Below are 6,584 nucleotides of genomic sequence, written 5' to 3' on the forward strand. Positions count from 1 at the left end.
TGGTATGTCTTGCGTGGATGAACAGATTTCTTCAACGTAATGTGAGTCAGATTTTCGACAAATGTGTTCCGATGAACGCACCCGAACTGTTTTTTTCGAATGGGAATCAGTTGTTTGATAATGATATTAAAGTATTGATACGTAAAAGAGATTGTGCGTACTCTCGATGGAAGCGTTTTAGAACACCTGAACTCTTTAATGATTACAAGCGTGCGAGGAATCAGACTACTTCTTGTATAAAGGCGAAGAAAATAGCTTATTTTAGTCGTAAATTTCAAGAGGCATTGAAAACGAAATATACTTGGAGACATATTCAGTTAATTGAAATAGGATTTAGATGAGATTAATGTTGATTTAGTTGAGATTAATAAAAGTTTCTTGATCATATATTTTCCTGAGTCAAACGTACATTTGAACGACAGTGAATTTAGTAACGTAAACCATAGTGGCAACAACACATCACCAGACCTACGTTTTGATGTTGAGCATTTTGAACAAAGCGATATCGTTAGCGCTGTAGAATCGATTTAGTCTAATGCCATTGGTTCTGATGGTTTTGACCCGAAATTTTTTAGGATAATTCTACCCTTTATTCTTCCGTATATTTTCTTAACAATATTATTTTAAGGAGTTGCTTTTCACAGTCTTGGAAACGGGCAAGGATAGTCCCAAGACCAAAGAATAACCAGGAATTTAGGCCAATAGCAATACTTCCATACAACTTTAAGATATTTGAGACTCTAGTCAACCGGAAAATATCAGGATATATTGCGAAAAATTCGCTGCTAACAGCTTTTTAATCTGATTCCCGGCCAAAGCACAGTTGCACTACTGTACTTTTGAAAGTAGTTGAAGATGTTAGGAGTGATATTGACAGCGATAGAGTTACCTTTCTTGTTCTTTAAGATCATTCGAAGGCATTTGATTCCGTTGATCCCAATATACTTTGCCTTAAACTAAAACATTTATTTGAATTTTCTGATAGAACAACGAATAGAAGCCAATTGATATGTGTTGATAGCCGGTGTTCTAGTTATCTACCAGTCCCAAGAGGTGTTCCACAGTTACCTTTCTTGTTTCTTTAGATCATTCGAAGGCATTTGACTCCGTTGATCCCAATATACTTTGCCTTAAACTGAAACATTTATTTAAACTTTCTGATAGAACAACGGATCTTATATTTTCCTATCTTTCGAATGGAAGCCAATCGGTATGTGTTGATAGCCGGTGTTCTAGTTATCTTCCAATCCCAAGAGGTGTTCCACAGGGGTCGGTATTGGGCCCACTCCTTTTTTCTTTATATAGCAATGACCTTCCTGGACAGTTGCGCAATTGTGGTATTCATATGTATGTCGACGACGTACAGCTGAACTCCTCGCCGGAGTGGCTGATCGATGGCGTACTCTGCCTTAATAGTGACTTGGATAGGATAAACACATGGGCAAACGCAAACGGACAACTTTTAAATCCAAAAAAGTCAAAGTGCCTCGTAATTGGTAGGAATCGGGTGACGATGCCTCCCAATCTTGTTGTGGCAATTGCTGGAGCCCCAATTGAGATTGTTTCATCTGCAAGAAACCTTGGGTTGGAGTTTAATGATGACTTTCATGGAAGAATCATGTCAGTACGACAGTGGGCAGGACCAACAGCGTTTTACGAAACTTCTATATGAGTCGACAGTATACCCCTTTGTCAATACGAATGCTTTTGGCTAGGACATTTATTCTGCCGAAACTATTATACTCTTGCGAGGTTTTTTATGGTTGTGTTGTAACTCTATGAGTTAAATAAATTGCAAGTGGCCTTTAAAAATGTCGTTAGATACATTTTTGGTTTGCTTAGAAGAGACCGGGTATCTGACTTTGCCGGACAAGTATATGGAGTCTCATTTAACTCGTTCTTTAAGATACGCTCGTTGCAAATACCAATGAACCGTAATATCTGGCTTCTGTATTGCGTTTTGCCAACTCTACAAGAGGTAAACAAGTAATCCAAATACGTCATCAATATCGTGTATCTGAACCATAGTTCTTTGTTAATGCTATACGTCTCTGTAATAATCTTCCCAATAGTATTCAAATTATAAGTAATGAACGACAGTTCAAATCTTCGATTTATAATACAATAATTTTAATTTATTATTGGTTTTGTTTTTTCATAACTATTTATTAATTTATTTGTCAGTAGCTTTGATTAAATTGTTAAATTTTCTTTAAAGTTTCTTTTTCTCCTTTTTTTCTTTTTTAACCTTTTTATTTACTTAAATATTGTATCAGTAACTTTGCTTAAATTGTTAAATATTTTTTACCTATTATTGTTCTATTTAAATGATAACTTGTTGAACTCATTGTATTTATCAATTTACCAACCCATGCTTTATATAAGACATTGTCTTTTGTATTGGTTTTATCATAATAAAATACAAATACAATAAAAATATGACTTCTTCTATGATCTCTAACATTCAATTCAATTATGTTCGGAATCGGACCATAACTTGATATAACTCCAATAGCAAAGCAATTCCGTACTTTTATCCTTTGTCTTTGTTTGCCTAAAAAGAGATACCAAAGAAAAGAACGCGACAAATGCGATCCATGGTGGAGGGTATATAAGATTCGGCCAGGCCGAACTTAGCAAGCTATACTAAAAACACCTGGTTCGAGTCTTGAGGACGGGATCGATCCTATATCATCATTCCCTGCCTATAATTTACCCAGGCCATAGGCCCTTTCTGTCCTTTGAAGGCGTAGATAAAATGCAGCATGCTCTCAGGTTTATTAAGAGGCTTGGTGCGACCAATCCTAAGACTCACACTGAAAGAGAGATTTCTTTAAATGGGCTCGGGAGTTTTCTGCACAGTTTACCCCAAATGCTCCTCATCCGGAAACGGAACAGCAGTCATACAGGTTAGGTTAAGTAAAGTGGCAGTATGCTTTCAGACTCACTTAGACGTTTTCGTTTATTGTGATACCGCTGGTATAGCAGCCATAAAAAAATCGGCTCACCCTGACTTTTGTCTTTCCTTACTGGTTTTCCATATTCCATAGAAGCCGTTTATAATAAAACAGTCTATTTATTCCTGTTTTTACTATCCCCCCATTTTAATACTTTTTTTTTAAATTCAATGCAAACTACTGTTTTCTTAATTCGAAAATAATTTATTTTCAACGTTGCCGCTTTATTCCGAAAAATGCAAAATAGCGAATAACATTCGATTATAATGGGACTTGGCGTTAAATAATTTACCTCTATGACACATTAAAAAAGCTAGTTTGAATTGTTCACATAAAACTTATCTAAGCGTAGAAAAAATCAACATATGTTCGCGGCTTTGGATTGAAGAAATTCAAAAGGCAGGTTTGATTAATTTTAATTTCTTTTATATTGTACCCTCGAGTTAGTTATCAGACTACAGGCATCACTGCTTTAAAATGGACTCTTAAAAGGGGTAAAAAACATACAACTTTTTGTGGGTCATCTGTGACAAAAGGAGCCGCTTTATGTATGAGCTTTTTATGGGTAATCATTTTGAGGCCAATAATTATAGAAAGTTTTTGGACATGAGTAAAGGATGTCTTCTGTTATCTTAGTACATCTATAAATTTAAAAATATCTATAAATAAATCATGGACTAATGGAAAGTCAAAGTCACTCGGCGAATATGGTGTCAAACATATATAATTCCATGAATAAAGCGATCAACAAATCTGTCTTAAAAAATATTGTAAAAAAATTGTTTTACCTTCAATATAGCTCTTACTTTAGAGACCATTTATTCATTTCCTTTTAATGTTTTCAAAAGCATTTGTATGCGAATTGACTCCACAAGTGTCACTTTAGGGCAATGGACTCAATGACTATGCAATAATGTGTACTTTACAAATTAACAAATTCCAAGTTGTTTATACAGTCAAAAACCCCACAATAATGTCTTTAGCAGTCAATGAAGAAAGGCAAATAAATATGTTCATTTAAAGAGAAATCCCTTCTACTTCTTTGAATAATGAGTCAGAACGTCTTCTTAGTTTTTCAAAAATTGCAATATCTGTGAGTAAAGGGCTCAAATTGGGAGATAGGTTTATATGGTAGCGAACAATTGGTCAATTACGGCCTTTCTTAGCAAGGATATTGAAAGTCATAACAGAAGTCATCGTGTAAAATTTCAGATAAATTGGATGAAGGATCTTGGGCCCATTTAAGGGACATCGGTATTTATGGGAGCTTTACCTAACAATGAACCTATTTTGCCCCTCTAAAACCCAAAGGTTCTTCCGCAATCAAAAGTCAATTCGGATTTGTCCAACATCATTCCATTAAGGAGCTGCTGGGATACATCATTAATACCAAAGAGTGCTGTCCGAATCAAGACTTAGCTTTACAATGCGAGACTTCATTTTTACGGTCTCGAAAAAAGTTTACAATGATGCTTTACAAGGCTGATAGCTTCATAAGGATTTAATGACAGTCCGCAATCAGGCTTACTTAGAAATTTTAGCCAACATTAACAGGGAAGGAAGCTGCGATCTTGTTCCTACCTTTGGACGAGTTCGATCGCTCTAAAAATTCTTCAATCTTGCGAATGTTCATATCTCTGATTCAAGTCTCCAAGAAATATGAACCTTAATTGGAGATTCTTCCTTTTGCTAATGTAGACGTCGAGTAAGAGGTAACTGTGTAACATCCATTGCTACTTCCTACTCGACGTCCTCAGGGAGTGACCTGTGATAATATATTTCAATAAGTAATAAGGAACCGCTCTTCCTCCAGAAGCTGAACACTTAAGGTCTATATGATTCCTCTTTAAATGCTCCCCCAGATGCTGTTGTCGAAATACCTCCTGAGTTACCTCCTTCCACTATGGCGTGAGTTGATAATGTGCTCGGAGTCATGGGTTCGATTCCCACCAGAGGCCTTGGTCTGTCACTGTGAAGGACTGCCACTCCTACCTAACCTAACCTACCTCCTCCCATTGGAGCACATCTTGAACCTAATCTAACCGCATAACCGACCTACGCAGGGGCAGGGGCTTTTTGCCCCTGCATTAGTTTTCGGTTTCCTGCAATCCTCTAGACTTAAGCGATTTTCATGTTAGTTAGGATAGGTTTGTCTTAGGTTAAGGTTGAGGTTGAGGTTTAGGTTTAGATGTAGAATCAAGTTGAGGTTTAGGTTTAGAATTAGGTTAAGGTTAGGGATGGGTTAGGGTTAGGTTTAAAATTTAAGGTAAAGGTAAAAGTTCAGGTAAGGTTAAGGTTTAGGTTTGGTTTTGTTTATGTTAGTTTAAGGTTAGGTTCATTTTAGGTTTAGTTGAGTCTTAGGTTGGGTATAGGTTAGGTTAAGGTTTGATTTATGGTTGGGGTTAGGTTTAGGTTAGGTTTAGGTTAGGTTTATGTTTAGGTTAGGTTTATGTTTGGTTTGGTTTAGGTTAGATTTAGGATAGGTTTAGGTTAAAGTTAGGTTTAGGATACGTTTAGGTTAGGTTAAGTTAGATTGGGTGTAGGTTAGATTAGATTAGATGAGGTTCAAGTAAGGTTAGCTTTAGGTTGATTGGGCAGCCTATCATAAAAGGTGAGTTCACTTGGCGGCCAGTCTCGCCCATTGTAACACCCTTGTGAGAAATAAAAGTATTGGTGAAATACTCAATACAATGTTTGAACTAATGGAAATATAAGAAGAAACACATGAAGAAAGTCCATGCCTTTTTAGGCATCGGTCCCCGCTCACCTCAATGTCTACTTCGTAAGTGTTAATAAGTGATCCTGCTCGTCGTGTGTACGATTGGATCGCGTGGCCCAACTAAACCATCCTATCCACGTATATGGATATCGATATTTTCGATAGTTTTAATAATAAATATCGATTCTATCGTTATTTTCCCATTTCCTATATTTCAAACGAAAATGAGAACTAAAAATCAGAGATCGATTTGTATAGAAGCAATGCACAGACCAAATAAAACCAAGATTAATAAAATCGGTTAGAAATCATGCGAGAAATCATTGTACAAAATGTTAGTCTAATCGGGTGAAAATTGCTCCCTATATTGCGCCTGTAGACGCAATGCATCCTAAAGAATACATGTAGTGTCGCATCGCTTATTTTTGCAAAACATTTTACTTTTCCGATAGTATCCATGGGAAAATATCAATCGATATTCAGCCAAAAAAAAAATCGATAGTGCCATCGATAATTTTGGCAACTCTAATGTGAGAAGACTTCCCAGAGACACATCTGCAAGATCGCCGAGATCTGGGAAAATCGTATACCCCTGTAAACCCGGTCATGAACAGATCAAGTGCTCGTTCGGTTCTTCTCATCCTCATTAAGACAAATTTTGCTATAATCCCTTGTGCTCTCTCATATGTGCTCACACACTGCCCGATTATTACTCTTGCAATAGTACATAGCGTCCTTTTGCCAAAGACCAGCAGTTCCTTCTTACTCTTCTGGTCGGCGGTAGGCCAGAGTGACCTGACAGTTTGTCATCCATGAACAGGTTCCCAACTCGAAATTGCCTCTACCTAAGTCTTCAGCGTCCCCATCGCTTCTACACACCTTTAGCTTTAACTTGCGGAATACGTAGA

Source organism: Stomoxys calcitrans, chromosome 5 (assembly GCF_963082655.1).
Source record: "Stomoxys calcitrans chromosome 5, idStoCalc2.1, whole genome shotgun sequence".
Taxonomy (NCBI): domain Eukaryota; kingdom Metazoa; phylum Arthropoda; class Insecta; order Diptera; family Muscidae; genus Stomoxys; species Stomoxys calcitrans.